The following is an 18868-nucleotide window of genomic DNA, read 5'->3' on the forward strand; positions in this document are numbered from 1 at the left end:
ATCTTCGTTTTTACCTGAGGATGATCGCTTTGAAAACGATTTCTCATCAGTTTTTACAGCTGAATATGTCAAAGAAGCTCAGAGTCCAATTAAACATCCTGATTCAAAGCTGAATTTGGGAAACATCTCTCGCACTGTTCCCATTGACATTTCAGTCAAGCCCGGAATCATTGAAAACATTCATATAGGTGCCTCATGTTCAGATGACGAGATTCAAACCTACAAGGCCCTATTTCAAGAATTCCGCGACGTGTTTGCCTGGTCCTATGAGGAAATGCCAGGAATTGATCCCGCAATTGTTGTCGATGAGATTAAGACTTACCCGGACGCTAAACCCGTTTGGCAACGTTTGCGTCAGATTCACCCTCGAAAAGCGGCTGCAATTAAAGCAGAAGTCGAGAAGTTGTTGAAAGCAGGTTTCATTTATCCGATCCCCTTAACAGATTGGGTATCGAATATTGTTCCGGTTAACAAAAAACAAGGAACAATAAGAATATGTATCGACTATAGGGATATCAATCGTGCTTGTCCCAAAGACAACTATCCAACACCCTATATCGATCAAATAATTGATGATTGTGCCGGAAGTGAAATATTTTCCTTTATGGACGGTTTTTCCGGTTACAATCAAATCAATATTCTACCTGCCGATCAACCAAAAACGGCTTTCATTTGTCCATGGGGGACATTTGCTTATTGCAAATTACCTTTTGGGCTTAAGAATGTCGGAGCGACTTTTCAAAGGGCGATGTCTTATGCGTTTCATGACATCAAACACATTGTGCAACCGTACCTCGATGATTTGCCTGCTCATTCATTACATTGAGCTGATCACCTTGTCCATTTACGAGGTATTTTCATGAGGTGTAGGCATTATCGTATACGTTTGAACCCACACAAATGTGTCTTCTGTATAGAAGTGGGACGATTGCTGTGATTTGTAGTTTCAAAAGCCGGCATTTGCGTCGATCCCTCGAAGGTCGAAGCTATCATCAAATTGCCTCCCCCTTCGAGTCTTTTCCAACTCCAAAGTTTGCAGGGGAAAGCAAACTTTCTACGCCGATTCATTCCTAACTACGCCGAGGTTACAAAAAGTTTTACACGGTTGTTGAAACAGAACACTCAATTCTCTTGGGATGAGATCGCTCAGCAATCTTTTGATGCACTTAAACACACGTTGACCCATGCACCGTTGTTGCATCCTCCCAACTACAACCAAGACTACTTTTTGTACCTCGCTGCCTCTCATTCCACTATTGGGATGGTGTTAGTTCAGGAAGACGAATTCGCAACGGAACATGTGATATATTATCTTAGTAGGATGTTAAATACCACTGAGCTAAAATATTCGCATGTGGAGAAATTGGCCCTGGCAGCTGTTCAGGCTGTCCAACGTTTTCGTCATTACATTCTTCTCCGTAAAACTATAGTCATTTCAGATTGAAACCCTATGATCTACATTTTGACTAAACAATTGCTAGGGGGCAAGTACTCTAAATGGATCATTATCCTGCAAGAGTTCGACTTAGAGTTTGAAAAGTCTAAGTCTAAGAAATCTTTAGTCTTTGCGGAGTTGATGTGTGACTTCCCGCGTGCTGACATGGAAACTGTGGCAGAGGAACCCATTGCAGACGAATCTTTGTTTCTCATCAACACTTTAGATCCGTGGTATGGGGATATAATCGTCTATCTCCAAACCCAATCCTTTCGGCCCGAATCTTCAAAGTCAGAACGTCGGAAAATTCGATTCCAGTCCCAACAGTACAAAATTATTGGAGATACTCATTATCGCCGTGGGGTAGACTTGGTTTTCCGACGTTGCTTAACTCACGAAGAGGCAGAAAGGGTTTTGAATGACTGTCACTCTGGGGCGTGTGGCGGTCATATGTCTGGGTATGCCACAGCTCAGAAGGTGTTGCGTCCTGGCTATTTTTGGCCGTCCATGTTTAAAGATTGTATCATTGCGGTCCGAAAATGCCACAACTGTCAAGTGTTTGATCGCAAGATGCACGCACCACCAGCTCCTCTCCACCCTATAATTTCCGTTGGTCCTTTTGCCAAATGGGGTATCGACTTTATTACATGTAACTCTTACTCGGACGGGGGGCATGCGTATATCATCCTTGCGGTTGATTACTTTACTAAGTGGGCCGAGGCGATGCCTACATTCGAGGCAGATGGCAAGACAACTGCAATTTTCGTATTCAATCACATTATTGCTAGGTTTGGTGTCCCACAAGCGATAATCACTGACCATGGGCGCCATTTTCGAAACATTATGATGACAGAACTTACAGGCCAGCTTGGTTTGCGTCACGATAGCTCAACTCCTTATTATCCACAAGCCAACGGTCTGGTTGAGTCAATCAACAAAGTTTTGGTTATCATGATCCGACGAATCATTGGGATTCATCGGTCAAATTGGCACAACATGTTATTTTCTGCGCTTTGGGCGTATCGAACTTCAGTGAAAACATCAACAGGGTTCACTCCTTTCCAACTAGTTTATGGTTTGGAAGCCGTGCTGCCCATTGAATGCGAAATCCCATCACTTCAAATGGCTGTCGAATTACTTCCGGCTACTTCCGAAGAGGAGAAGCGTTTATTGCACTTAGCTCAATTAGATGAGACTCGACGCGATGCTGCACTGGCAATTGAGACTCATGCAAAACGAATGAAAGCTCAGTATGATCGAAATGTGACCCCTCGAAATTTTTCGGAAAGAGACCTAGTGCTATTATATGATCAAGCTAACGATAAATTAGGTGCTGGAAAATTCGTTCCTATGTGGCATGGACCCTACATTGTTAAGCGGAAGCTAGCAAAAGGGGCCTATGAGCTGGTTGACTTTGATGGGGACTCTTTGGGTAAACCCAGAAATGGACTTTACCTAAAGAGGTACTATGCTTAAATGGTGGGTGTGAAGATTTACGTTAGGTTAGTTAGGTTAATTTTTCTTTCTAGCTAGTGTGTTTGTTAGTATAGACAATGTGCTTAGCTTAGAAAGTGTGTTTTTCGTCGTTATTCTGCTTATCCTGGTTTTACCCTTGATGATTGCAGATGTCGATGCCTCTCCAAACGTATATTGGATTTGCTGATGGTGCTTGTCGTAGTACACAGAATATCTCTTCCGCAGCTTGGGTTATCTATTCGCCCTCTGACGAGTTAGTTTCTATGCATGGGGTGAGCCTCGGTCAAACAACAAACAACATTGCAGAATACAGTGCAGTGATTGAGTTATTATCTGAATCCATTTCATTTGGGATTCGGAGTTTGATAGTGAGGTTAGATTCTGAACTTGTTGTATTACAGCTTAATAGAGTTTATGCCATTAGAAATCCAGTGTTATTAAGGTTATTTTTTGAGAGTGCGTCTCTTGGAACGTGAGTTTGATTACATTGAATATCAACATATTCCAAGGTCTTTTAATACATTAGCAGATGCAATTGCTTCTCGAATGTTAGATAGATATTTGCGATAATCATACATGTAAATTTAAAAACATTAACATTTAATCACACATGTTTAACAAGATAAGCCGGTAATAATGATATATATAGATAGGAGTGTGTCAAAAATACATCGTCTTCGATCATAGGTTGCAAAATACCTTATGATCGGCAAAAATGATAAGTACAAAAAACCAAAATGTCACATGTGTCTACAAAAGTGACCATCCAATCACTGGTGGTGCTCCCTATACGACACCACTGCACGGGCTACCCTACACAAGAACCTCCTAAAAGGTCCTGGGACTACGACTACATAGTGCTGAAGTCTGATAGGAATATCATCTATAGTAGTCTCTGGTATATCCGCCGTCAGACGCTCTAGATCCTTCTCCAACTCAGCTAAGGTCTCTGCAGCTGCATCCTGTGGGACCGGTGCCAGTGCAACTGGTTGTCTCCTCTCGAAAGGGCGGAGATTGGCTGGACGCCGTGGACCCACATCTGCATTTTGAAAATTTTTACTGTCAGTTTTGAGATGATATATAAAAACAAAAAAATAGATAATTTAAAAACTTGTGAAAAATGAAGTACCTTTGTCGTCCCATTGTTCTCCCTGTGGAAGAACCATGTCCGGATCACCGCGAAAATCCACTCCGGCATACGGAAAATCCTGGATCGCAAAGACCTGGTCCTCCAACCAGTGAAAGTAACCCGCAGGAAATCGGACAACTCCCGCTCCCTCATCAGGATGCCGGGCCATCACCGCAACCCATCGCATCAACTTTGGCTCCCGAGGTGGCCCAACCGCAACAGTGAGATGCTGGGGGATCAGCATCGGAACTCTCTCTAGGGCAAAGCTCACAACCAAAGGCCCATACCCAAAGGTCTTTAATTGCCCGTTCTTTGCCCTAGTCAGTTGGCCCTTCATATTGGCCAACACAGCATCGCACCAGTTGAAAATGGTGCCTCGGAAGCAATCAATAGCCATCCGCATTTGGGACCCGGTGGCAATGTGCAAAGCGGCCGCGCCGCAGAGTCTGGTAACTGTAAAGGCAATTACCATAAGTTCAGGACGAGATATGTATTTGATTTCTATCCCTTTCTCCTGGTTTTGATTGTTGCACCACTCTAGCCGGAGACTAGCAAGGGATTGGCCACCCGGCCTAGTCCCGAACAGAGACAGTTGCTCGCCCCTATTAGGCAAACCAGTGAGAAAATATATGTTTGAGGGCTCTATCTCGAGCTGGTGCCCTCCGATGTAAAAGCATTGTTCCTGGACGTTCCACCTTTCAACCAGCCACTCTAAGAATGGCACCTGGGCCCTCATGCCAGGTATGGCCCAGTATTTGTAGAGACCGCATGCCTTCAAAGCATCAATGCAAGGTTGATGATCTATTGCGGCCAAATCGACATCTTCGTGTTCTCTTTCGCGCCAATCAAGCATGGTGGGCAATCTACACACCAGAAAACACCCATTAGAATTCATTAAATCAAAAAATAATGGTTTAGTTTTGAGATTTGGGGTTTTAAATTTGCTTTACGCGGAGTACGCACCCCGCGTTCAGAAACAGAGCATCGGTACGCAGCTGTTCTGAAGGTAGGCTGCGTACTCTTGCCATTTTCCCATTAACGAAAATGTCGGGGTATGCAGGTCGCCCATGGGGCACCTGCGTACCCCGAAAGGCGTATCTTGGAACCCCAAAGCCCCCAAAAAATCAAACTAGGGCTTAAAATGAAATTCTAAATGGATGAAAACAAAGAGGAGGATGTTGTGGAATACCTGAAAGAGACGGCGCTCGATTCCGACGGTCGGATTCTCCGCAAAGTCCACGGGAAGTTTCTTGCCAAAAGCCCTTTTCTCTCCCTCAACAGTAAAATGGTAAAAATGACATGGTAAAAGGTCTTTTTATAGGTTTTTTGGATAAATGAATGCCAAGTTTGTTTATTTTTCGCCATGGAAGGATATTTTTTAATGTATTTTTGCCTATCTTAAACAGGTATGAGTAATGTGTTGTTTTTGTGCAGGACAAAAGGACTTTCAGGGAAAGTTATCATTTTTCACGAACCAAAATATCAGAGTCATCTTTTAAGCCCTTTTCTGACTCCTAAAACATGAAAAGATTGCCAAGCGTTTCTTTCACACTCGTTAAAACGGAATTAAAAGACGGTCCCCTTATAGCCCTTTTCTGACCGTAAAAACAGGAAAAGGTTGTCGGGTTTTTGTCGTTTCAAACTTGATACTGGAAATAAAACGACGTGTCCTTGATTGCTTTTTACTTTTCAGGTCAGAGGCAGTAATCATGAAAGTACTCCTTGGTCGCAAGATCAAGCGGTTCTCTCAGGTATTATTTTATACTTTTTCGGGCTTGGGAGACACAAATTTACGAAAAAGTTCAACCTTGGAGTCTTCTTTAGTTTTTTCAGACTCTCTAAAATTGAAAAACGCCGAGTTTCTCCTATACTGGACTCGTTAAAATTTCACAGTAAAGGACCTGTTCGATTACAAACAGGAACGGATCACTCCTTCTTAGGGTTCGAATCTAAACTAAGTTGGACTCATCCGAAGGATAAGCTTATAATCAAGCATATGTTATCCTCCTCAAGCTTGTAAAAAATAAAGAGGTACTTGCCAGAAATGGTGGGGGAAAAGAGAGAAGAATGAACCTATTTGTTATCCTTTGTCACAGAAAAACCTTATTACCACTCTTGAACACGACACTTTTCATTCACCTGGGTTGGGAAATCCTTTGTCTTAAAGTTGATTAAACCACTTTGAAAGTCTTCAACCATTTCTGGGTATTAACTTTGGGTCAATCGTCGCCAAGCCATCTCTTGTGTCGTTATGTGTTCAAGAGGTCTCTGCAAATAAACCATTCATATGCAAAATACTTGTCATCCATCTTTGACCATCCCTGAGTCAGTCCTTACAGCAACATTTCTTCAACTTGAACTATGATTTCGTGTTGTGGGCTTGCCTGCAACGGGTCACTTTCTATCTACATCAGCACATTATCTAGAGAGATGACTTAGAAATCGTCAGTACCTTGAAGTCTGCATGCATCAATGGCAGGTTTCTCGCCTTTGACGACAGTTTACATCATTGACTTTCGATCGAAGGATTCCATGACGTGTTCGACATCAACTCATTTATTCGCATCTCATCGATTGTACTGGGTACTTTGAGAACCATTGACATCACTGGTGGTCTCTCTCACACTTGTTAACAGTTTACATCATTGACTGGTAATCAAGTGGTTTCTACCATGTTCGACATCAACTCATTTATTCGCATGGATAGAATCGTACCAATTCGGGAAGTAGAAATCAAGACCCTGGATCTAGTTTCCACCATCCAGGCTGCGAGGAGTTTTGTATTCATTATATAGTAGACTAATCATAAACAGATGGCTGCGTCCATACTGTGTCTACATGTGTCTATGATTGTGATGTACTGCAAAATCATTCCTGTATCAGAGCAGTAGTTAGATTGTTAGTTAAAGTTTTCAATCTGAGTATGGGAATGCCTACCTCAGCGATGATATCATCTTATATATGTATTTTGTGTTGAATATTTGCAGGTTTTGACTAGGCTCTCCACAAGATAATCCTTGAAATGATAAAGTACTTCACCCTTCCTAGATGATTTGAAACCCTAAATCTACTTCAGGCTTCGCACTTTAGGGGGCAATATGTTACACTAAAAAATGTCACCATGACTATTTGCAGTTAGTATGGCTCCATCAACTGTCATACTATCCTCCTTGGCAAGTCTCATGCCTCTGCTTTCCATGTCAAACTCCAAGAAAGAGAGAAAAGTCATTTAAAGTCAATTATCTCTGGGTACGCAGTTTCTCTCAGCCTTACCTGCGTGTACGCAACCCAAGTTCACAATACCTGCGTACTTGTACGCTCTGTCTGTAAAGCAATGGGTGCGTACTCCTGTAAAGGTCAAAAGGTGCAAGTTTCACTCCAAAAAAGTTACTTGTGATCATTTCTAGAGCATTCTAGAACCTTGTTTGATGTGTATGGAGCGCCTCCAGATGGTTCATGTATCCCTATGGAAGAGGAACTTATCCCATCAAGAGGGGAGCTAACCCACCCAAAGAGGGGCTTATCCCATTGATGGTGGACCTGATTAACTTCCTCTACAGCACTATAAATACATGCATTGGGCCAGAGGGAGGGAAGGTTGAAAGCTGAACATTCCTAAGGGTAGATGCTGCTGAGATTAGGACTTCCTTGTAGAAACTTGTGAGGAGAGATTCCCATCCTTTCTTGTTTCATTTGGAAGTGGGTGAGCTGATCAAATTAAAGGAAAACTCTTGCTGGACCCTGGGAGGAACTTGCACAACACCAAGGCTCAGGTTGTAATGGTTTCTTTTGTTTCCTATTAATACAAATAAGTCCATTCTTCTCAACAATTTGTTATTTATGAGTTGTTTCATATACTCCTTGGTCTGTATGTTAAATATGTTTTATTTTATGAGATATTCAGGTGCTATTTAATCATTTGATTGTTAGTGAATGCAGGTTTCGAAGAGGAGGAGGAGCTCATCCGGATCGACGAGGCTGGACTACTACAACAACGTTGGACTACAGGTACGATCTAAACACTTAATTTCTCATATGGTAAATGCATATTTAGAGAATGATTGTTCTTAATTGTCTTGTTTGTCACTAGAAATCCTTAAGCTTCTAGGGAGGTTGGTTTTGTCCGCAAAATTGACTATTTCCGCATGACACTGTTCTCTGTGATTTTATCTCCTTTGTTGTTTATTGTTTTCCAGTATTGACAGAATATCTTTGCTTTATATAACTTACAGTATTGTCATTGATTTAGTTCACTTTCATTTTAGATTGAGTTACTTAGATAAATATTCCGCTTATTTAATCAACTGTAAAGAGTATTAACTATCGCTGTTGGACTCTCAGATTGATATCACTGCTATTTAGATTATTCACTGAAGAGTGAGTTTGATTTAGATTAAATTAGTTTAGAAGAGATGAGTTATTGCTACTGTACTCTCAGCTCATGCCATTGCTAGTTGAATTGCTTGAGTAACGATTGATTATGATTTCGGTAGAAGATTGAGTCTTGAAGTTTATATGTTATATTCCCTTTAATGATTGTAATTGGAGTTTATTAGATGCATCCATTTACTCTTGTATTTAAAGATCTATACTGCAATCTAGGAAACATTACTCTCTGAATTAATAGCAGCCACATACTAAGTACACTCTTGAAATAAGAGGGCTTGCCTAGGTTGATAATTAATGTGGGATAATTAGGAGTTTGAAAAGGCACCTTTTATCAACCAACATTTTGGCGCCGTTGCCAAGGAGAGTGTAGCGATTTACAAAGAGTGACGTACATCTAATAATTTTTGTTGAGGAATAATTGGGTATTGAAAACAGAAGGTAAGAACCTTCGTAACAAGCAAGTAAAGTGCTTGCTCCTCCACTCGCTTTTTAGCACAATTATAGAAAAATGAAGTAGGTGTTTGATGCTTGTCTGTTGAGAGAGAACTGGGTATCAAAAACGGAATGTAATAACCTGCGTACGGAGCACGTAAAAGGCCTGCTCCCCCACCGCTTTCTAGCATAATTGTTAGAAACTTAGGGTAGAGATAAAACATTTGAATTGCTTGCATGAATGACTAAGAGGAAAAAACCCGAAAACAATCTAATTCCACTATCCAAACCCAAAAAATCTAAGGGACTGGTGACCCCTGGACGATCAACTTTCATAGACGACATCTTAAAGAAAGTTGAATCTCAGCCATCAGTAGGTCCCTGAAACGTTGCTTCCAAACAACCTACTATCTCCCTTTGGGCCACAGGCTCACCATATGTAGCCTACACTGAGGTCCACAACAAAATGGTAGGAACTGAGCAGAGTTTTCAAGAAATTGAAAATTCGCGCCCAATTTCCTCACAAGAAGGGAATTCTTGTAATATTCATGGAGGAGGAGAAACAGGGGAAACAAAGGAGCCAATATCCCCTCAAGTAGTAATTGAGAAAGGAACACCTAGTATCCCAGACTGAGGGAGTGCTGTTAAGATCATTTCCAACCCTTCTAGACACCCTAGGGATAACTCTCCAGCTCTAGAAATCCCAGAAGGGTACTGGCATATATTTGATCAAATGGCCAACAATCCAAAAGCACCCCAAACCTCCATATTGTAGTATCCCATCGTTGACACAGCTATCAATGCTCCCATGAAAGCTATCCCTCTAGAAAATATTCCCATCTTTCATGGACTCGTATCAGAGGATCCACATGTATTTCTATTTGAATTTGATGTATGATGTCAAGGTTATGATTACACCACCAACCCCAGAAGCTAAATTTATTTCCCTCCAAGTTAAAAGGAGCAGCCTTGAATTGGTTTATGGGGCTAGGTGGAGGAACCATAAATGATTGGGATCAAATGAAAACCACTTTCCTTAAAAAATATCAGGACTGTTGCAGATCTAGGGAACTGAAAGACAAAATATTCCAAATGGTAGCAAGACCCAGTGAAACATTGGAAGAGTATGTAGGGTGCTTCCAATATGACCTCCAAAGGACTCCCTATGCAAATCTACCTTTTCCTGAGAATGTGATAATAACTACACTAATTAAAGGGATGAAAGAACAATGGATAGAGACATTAAATATTATGGGTAAAGGTGATATATATCAAGAAGACTATGATGATATTATTAAATTGTGTATCAAGTGCTCAAGAGGTACTACAATATTGAAACTAGTAGAACACGATGTGACCAACAAGGATAGAAAAATCTATGGCGAAAGCATCACTCGTGCGGAAATTGGCAACCTGCTGGAGGACTTCAAAATAGACATCTTGGGAACTTTGATGACGCAATTAGACATCATGCAAGCCAAGCAGAAGTAGGCTGAAGCAGAATAGAACTTAGTGATATTTTGCCCAAGATGTAAGAAGAAGCATAGTCACAAAGAGTGCCCGTTGGATATGGTACAACCCTGCGCCATATCTACCAAAGATCATGCCATAGAAAGCTACCCATCGCTCCCATGGTTAAAAGAAGTTTTCAAGGAGGCAGAGAAAGAAACAGAACTAGTCTACCTGCTAAATCAGTGTCGCCAATGGCAAGCACGACAAACAGGTACGCCAACTGACCCATCTTCTTCCTTTCAGCCCTCACAATATAATGCTCAACAATACATAGGAGCTACGTGGTAGAACCAGCCACCTTTTCCTAATTGGTCACAGCAACCATTCTCTATGCCACCTTGGTCCAATCAATCAAACCAAAACAATAGTTGGCCAAATTCCCCTTACTTCCCACCATTTTGGCAAAACAATATATGTCCACCCTAATGGCCACCCTCCACTTCACAAAACCAGAACTGGCAGTCAAGCTGGCAAAGACCTACAAACCAGCCAGCAGGAACAATCCCCCTACCTCCACCTACACTGCCAACACCCTACACATTGCAACAGAATCCTTAGACCAACCTACGACCACAGCTCCTAGCTCAGACCAACCTGAACCCCAACAATAGACCAATCCAATCTGTGCAAATTATTGAAGGACCAAAGCCAGAAATTGAGTTGAGGGAGTGTAATGAGCTTAAATTAAGGTCTAGATAGATAATAGAGTCAGAGGGGGATAAGGATATACAAATTGAAGATCTGTTACCTATAGAACAAGCACCACAAATGGAGAATATGGTTAAATAGAAAACTCATGATCAAACTATTACCTCTTCTCCACCATTCCCAGAGAGATTAATTATACCTCGCTCAATCAAATATCCCAATTTTGATCTTCTGGGAGAATTAAAAAATTTGTGTGTAAAAATACCTCTCCTCCAAGCTATTAAATACATTCCAATTTATGCAAAAACTATTAAGGAATTGTGTACAAAAAAGCCCAAGAGGAAAATAAAAACAACCCCAACTATCCATGTAGTCAAAACTTTGTCTAATTTATTATCAGGCAGAGAAACACCGGTAAATATGAGGACCCAAGAAACCCTATAGTCACGGTACAAATAAATGGATGCTCTTCCCCAATGCATTAGTTGACCTAGGAGAAACCATCAATATTCTCACAACAACAACCTGTCAAAAACTTGGCATTACATCCTTGGATCCAACCACGACCTTGCTGGAACTGGCTGACCGATCGGTAGTCAAACCATAAGGAACATTACAGGATGTAATGGTGTCTGTAGAGTCTTGGGAATACCCAGCAAATTTTTTGATCATCAATCCTAGAAACCAGCTAGACAAACATCCCCTAATTCAAGGAAGACCTTGGCTAGCAACCGCAGATGCTTACATAAGCTGTCGAATAGGGAGAATGACTATAGCGAGAGGAAGTAATGTGAAGAATTTAGCTTTATATCCTCCATCTCAGCCAAGTTTAACAATAATAAAAACTAGGAAACAACTTGTATCATATTTAACAAAAAACATTCGATCACCGCTAACTATAGAAAATGCTCTCGAATTCAAGGATCAAACAGAAGATGACATCATTAACACTTACATTAACCAACCAGATGTCGTATCCAATCTAAATTGTCACATGATCGAAGCAACCCTGGATAATGAAATTGAGGAAGATCCCTTGAAAGATATTAATGACTAGTCAATACCAACAACTTTTGTTTATAATAGCAAAACCATAGAAATTGAGCCAAGGAAAGTCCTAAATATCAACAAAAACCTAACTGATGACCAAGAGCAGAGGCTTGTTCAACTTCTAAGAAAATATAAAGAGGCTTTCGCATGGGATTACCCAGACATGAAAGGGATTGATCCCTAATTATGCATGCACCACATCTATACAGAGAAAGATGCAAGGCCCATTCGACAACCTCAATGAAGGTTAAACCCTCACCTTAAAGATATTGTTAAATATGAACTACAAAACTATTAGATGTAAATTTCATCTATCCTATATCTGATAGCAAATGGGTCTCTCCATTAGTAGTGGTGCCTAAAAATAATGGAAAGTGGTGTATATGTGTTGATTATAGAGAGCTTAATAAAGCAACCAAAAAAGACCATTTCCCCTTCCGTTCATTGACCAGGTCTTGGATACATTAGCAAGAAAAAAAATTATTTTCTTTCCTAGATAGCTTCGGCAACTACAATCAAATTCAAATTGTCCCTAAAGATCGGGATAAGACTACCTTTACCTACCCTTGGGGGACATTTTCTTACAGGGTCTTGTTGGAAATAATACTGAGAGGGGGGGGGGGGGGGGGGTGAATCAGTATTATCACATCAATAAAACTTTTTCATTTCCATATTCAGATTCATATATGCTACTTCCATAACTTCTTATGATTCAGTTAGTTGATCCTTAATGAGTGCATTAGAACATTATCAACCATATCAACAGTAAACTAGTGCAGTAAAATAGAACAGATCATCACACATAAGTCACACACATGAACACCATGATATAAGGTGGAAACCCAATGTGGGAGAAAACCACCTGCTGCAAGTCATCTCAATCTTCTTCTTAATAAGAAAATCCTTTTACAATATTTATGTACTGGTTCAGTCTTATACCAGTACGTAGGCTTCTACCTGCAGAGAGCTACAACCCTCTCTCGTTCTCCAGTCTCTCCTGGAAGGGAGCTACCACCCCCTTATCTCTTGTACTAGCTAAGATACTAGTACGTAGGCGCCGACCTACAATCTTCTCTCCTCCAGGTACCACGTTTCATGCATTTTTCAGACTGGATACTCCTGAAGCACAACACATAATCTGAAAGGCCACGTTTCATCCAATTTTCATACTGGACCCATTAATATCATTGAAGCACATAATCAATCAATCTTCTGAATCACCCAAACACCAGATCAATACATATACAAGGATAATATATGTGTTAGCACCCAGATCTAGTCCATCAGATCACATAAATATGAGTCATTATGATCCTGATCCAATATTAGTTCTCATCCATCAATACTGAAGCTAAACACAATCAACCAAACAGGATATGCAGAATACTGACACCTTGTCATCAGAACCCATCAACAACCAGAACCATCTGTGACTTCAAATATCATAGCTCAAATTTTATACGCTACTACAATGAACCAAACCTGCATATATACGCGCTTACACCAAAGCCAACCCACGTACATGACTTGCAGCGATTTCAAACTTAAGTTATACCCAGTTCAGATCATTTTTCAATATATAGATCTAGAATAAGCATAATCAAATATATAGAGATAGTTCATTTCAAACCATTTGATCCTGATCTATCCTTAGATCTTGTTCTCCATCAACCGGTGAGATCCCTCTTTAGCTCAGATCCAGATCTGCACCATAACCCAATCACAGTATTCCAGATCTAGCACTTTATCAGATAATCAGATAATTCAGATGATACTTTGCCAAATGATCTCCTTCCTCTTTTATAGTCTTAGGCCTTTCACAATACCACGGTCCAAAACCATAATAACACAATACCACGGACCCAATACTTGGGATCAACACTTTTGGATGCAATACCACGGACCAAAACCATAGGATCAAAAACTGTCGGACTAATACCATGAACCAACCATGAAAGTGCGTGAGATCAAAACTTTTGGATGCAATACCACGAGCCAAAACCATAGGATCAAAAACTATCGGACTAATACCATGAACCAACCATGAAAGTGCGTGAGATCAACACTTCTGATGAGGTACCATGGTCCAAAACCATAGGTTCAAATACCAAGGACTAACTACCATGGACCAAAGGTAAGTTCTCCAACATATACACGCTTTTCCTTGCATGAAAGTGCGTGAGATCAACACTTCTGACGCGGTACCATGGTCCAAAACCATAGGTTCAAATACCAAGGACTAACTACCATGGACCAAAGGTAAGTTCTCCAACATATACGCGCTTTTCCTTGCATGAAAGTGCGTGAACTTTTTCTCTACATGAAATAAACTTTTCTCTGCATAAAAGTGCGTGAACTTTTCTCTACATGAAATAAACTTTTTAACTACCATGGACCAAAGGTAAGTTCTCCAACATGTACGTGCTTTTCCTTGCATGAAAGTGCATGAACTTTTTCTCTACATGAAATAAACTTTTCTCTGCATAAAAGTGCGTGAACTTTTCTCTACATGGAATAAACTTTTCTCTGCATAAAAGTGCGTGAACTTTTCTCTACATGGAATAAACTTTTCTCTGCATAAAAGTGCGTGAACTTTTCTATACATGGAATAAACTTTTCTCTGCATAAAAGTGCGTGAACTTTTCTCAGGAAACTTTGTTGCACTATAATTTATCAAATAAATTTGCTGCACTATAATTTATCATTTGTGTGATTTGCCATCAAGGACAACACTTGTCTCATAATGCCAACAATCTCCCCCTTTGGACTTGTCATACTGAGAATTGTCATCTGATATCTCTTTCGTAGATTCATCTAGATATATATAAGTGAGTTGATCTTCTATGAGTTGTTTGCCATCAAGTACAACACATGCATCATAATGCCAACAATCTCCCCCTTTGGACTTGATGGCAACAATACCAAATCACTCTCCCCCTTTGACATCAAGGACAAAGGGCGAACCAAGATATTCTCTTCCTAGAAAGGAATTCCGCTGTTCATACTCCCCCTGAGTACCTATTGAAATCTCTGAATGAGCTCCCCCTTTATATATGCCAAGGTGTACCAATTTGTTCATGCTACATGCTGAAAGCTCTGCTCTTTCTGAACTGTGCTGTTCATGCTCCCCCTGACTGTAGGAAAGATCTGCAAAAGATGTTCTTCAAGAAGAACCAAGACTTATACATCATGAAAGACCTTCCTATCACCAAAAGACTCAATACATACATCCATCACCCAACCAAGTGAGGATACATCAGAAATATGACAACCAAATACATTACATCTTCATCCCAGGCATAGTGGGGAAACCAAACATAGGCCGTTACATGACCTTGATATGACTGAAATATTTCATCAAATGACTAGATAGAGACACACTATTACACCATGAGTCTTGATATGACCTTTACATCGAATGATATACATGACATTTATAACAGAGACCAAACGCCTAAATAAGATCATGATAAACATCAGCAACGACACTGAATGATCTGCTCCATAGCATCTGTCACCAACAACTTGTATTAGTGCATGAATCATCAAGGTATGTCCGTATCGACTCATCCTTTTGAACAGAATTCTGTATATACATAATCATTCTATCATATGTGAGAAACACCATAGCCATCCAGATCTGCATGGACCAAGTATCATCAATTGGGAATATCAATCAACATATGTACGAAACAACCTATCATCATATAGGTAAGAACTCATCATCATCAAGTCTCCAACAATGCAACTTTGAATAAGCATCCATGTATCCAGCCAACAATCCTCATCCATATATGTGCCAAGAACAATAGGAATCCTGCATCATAACTGTAATATATGATCTTTATGCATATGACGACAACAACATATGAGTAAAGAAGATGTGAATTCAAGCTATGTACTTCTCCTTATCCTTATGGAGATCACCATGTAAGCACCATTAGAGGATCAACCACAAATCTGATCTAAATATCAACTATGTAACCCCAAGAATCATCTGAACAACTCATAACCATATCATAGCAACATGAATCATTTAAGCATCATCACCAAGGACTATTAACCATAATGCCAACAATGCATTAAAAGCATATGCTCCCCCTAAACCTGTGCCATCTTGTTTACTGTCAGATCTGATCATTCATATCAGCAAGAAGTATCAATACATCATCATTATCAAGTTAGAAACAAAATACTTCTAACCATCATATCCACACATCATTAGCAAAATGCAACCATTATCAATTAGAGCAAAACTGATCCTTTTCTTGAATCTGTCCCTACTGCCTTTCTTCAAACAATCATATACGCGACTGTGCAGTAACAAATTTGCGTATATATGCAACTTCCCTTTATCAAGCTTGCGTAGGAGATTGAAGTTTTACACTTCCAGCTCCCTCTGTTATGTCTGTATAATGTGTTGTGCCGCCACTTTCTGACTGAACTTCCTTTTTCTTCCATATCTTCAAGTGTGATGATGTTTTCTCCTTTTGGTGTGATGTCCATGCTTTGTTCCTGCATTCCTTTGCTATATGTCCAAGCTTGTTACATGCATAACATCTTACATGTTTCATATTCCTTTTGTAGCAATCAGCAGCTTTGTGACCAAACATATTGCAAGCAAAGAAATATCCATTAAAGTACCTTGACTGAGATGATCTGTTTGTTTGATGATCTTGAACCCTTCTTCTTCTACATTTGGCTGCAACATGTCCAAGGTTATGACATACATAACATTCAACATTATTCATAGGAGGAGTAAAATATTTTCTTTGAAGAATTTCTTTCCTTGGTTGATGATGAGATTGACCTTTCATCTCTCTTATCTCCTTGTTGATCATTTTAGATTTCTCTTTAGAGTTCCTTGCCTCACCTTGTGAACTAGATTCACCTTCAACAGATTCATGAAAGCCAAGACCAGTTTTGATAGCAGGATATCTTTGACTATTAAGAATATCATCCAAGACTTTAGTACTATCTTGAAAACGTAAGAGCTTATCCTTTTCTTCTAATTTACTTTTCAAGATATTTACCTCAACCTGAAGTTGTTCTTCTTTTTCTAGATATTGCTTCTTCATGTCTTCTTCAGCTTTCCTTTCTTCTTCCAACTGATGCTTTAGCTTGAGAATCTCCTTTTCTTGTTCTAGATCCTGTTGCATTTGACGAATTCTGAAGGCACATTCTAGCTGAGATTTTAAGCTGACAACTTCGTTTCCCTGTTTTTCAATATCTTGGACTAGATCTTTATTCTGCTTCTTTGATTCTTCAAGATCTTCCTTTAGAGAGCGGATCGTGGCTTCAAGACTTTCATAGTAATTGGATCTATCTCTGAGTTTCTTGATGGTTGTATTCTTTTCATTGACTTCATTTCTTAGAGATGTTGCTTCAACCTGCAACTTTTGATATTTCTCCTTGAATAACTCTCGTTGAGCCTTTTGTCTAGTAACAGCTTCTTTGAGGGCACCACTCTTTATGTTCAGAAGTCTTTCTTGTTCACTAGTTTTGTTTGTCAGCCTGTTAAATTCTGCTTCTTTTTGATATCCTTCTTCCTCACCCATAAGAGCACATTCAGTTGTTTCATTATCACTTCCATCTTTTCCAAATGGATAGATAGCTGGAACATCAGAGGATAGCAAATTCATACCTGATAGTTCATCTTCATTCTAAAATGATTGCGAATCTGAATCTGAATCTGAAGAGCTTCTTATACCTAATCCCCAATCGATTCTCCCATTGTCATAGTTCTTCTGAGATGTCTTCTTCTTCTTATGAGCTTTCTTCTTAAGCTTCTTTCCCATTGTTCCACGGATCTCCTTCAAGCGATCAAGCTTCTACCAAAGGACCTGCTCTGATACCAATTGTTGGAAATAATACTAAGGGGGGGGGTGAATTAGTATTATCACATCAATAAAACTTTTTCATTTCCATATTCAGATTCATATATGCTACTTCCACAACTTCTTATGATTTAGTTAGTTGATCCTTAATGAGTGCATTAGAACATTATCAACCATATTAACAGTAAACAGGTGCAATAAAATAGAACAGATCATCACACATAAGTCACACACATGAACACCATGATATAAGGTGGAAACCCAATGTGGGAGAAAACCACCTACTGCAAGTCATCTCAATCTTCTTCTTAATAAGAAAATCCTTTTACAATATTTATGTACTGGTGCAGTCTTATACCAGTACGCAGGCTTCTACCTGTAGAGAGCTACAACCCTCTCTCATTCTCTAGTCTCTCCTGGAAGGGAGCTACCACCCCCTTAGCTCTTGTACTAGCTAAGATACTAGTACGTAGGCGCCGACCTACAATCTTCTCTCCTCCAGGTACCACGTTTCATGCATTTTCAGACTGGATACTCCTGAATCACAACACATAATCTGAAAGGCCACGTTTCATCCAATTTTCATACTGGACCCATTAATATCATTGAAGCACATAATCAATCAATCTTCTGAATCACCCAAACACCAAATCAATACATATACAAGGATAATATATGTGTTAGCACCCAGATCTAGTCCATCAGATCACATAAATATGAGTCATTATGATCCTGATCCAATATTAGTTCTCATCCATCAATACTGAAGCTAAATACAATCAACCAAATAGGATATGCAGAACACTGACACCTTGTCATTAGAACCAATCAACAACCAGAACCATCTGTGACTTCAAATATCATAGCTCAAATTGTATACGCTACTACAATGAACCAAACCTGCATATATATGCGCTTACACCAAAGCCAACCCACGTACATGACTTGCAACGATTTCAA

This window comes from Pinus tabuliformis, chromosome 3_1, assembly GCF_031772625.1.
Source record: "Pinus tabuliformis cultivar Carrire ecotype Pingquan chromosome 3_1, CPIR1, whole genome shotgun sequence".
Taxonomy (NCBI): Eukaryota; Viridiplantae; Streptophyta; class Pinopsida; order Pinales; family Pinaceae; genus Pinus; species Pinus tabuliformis.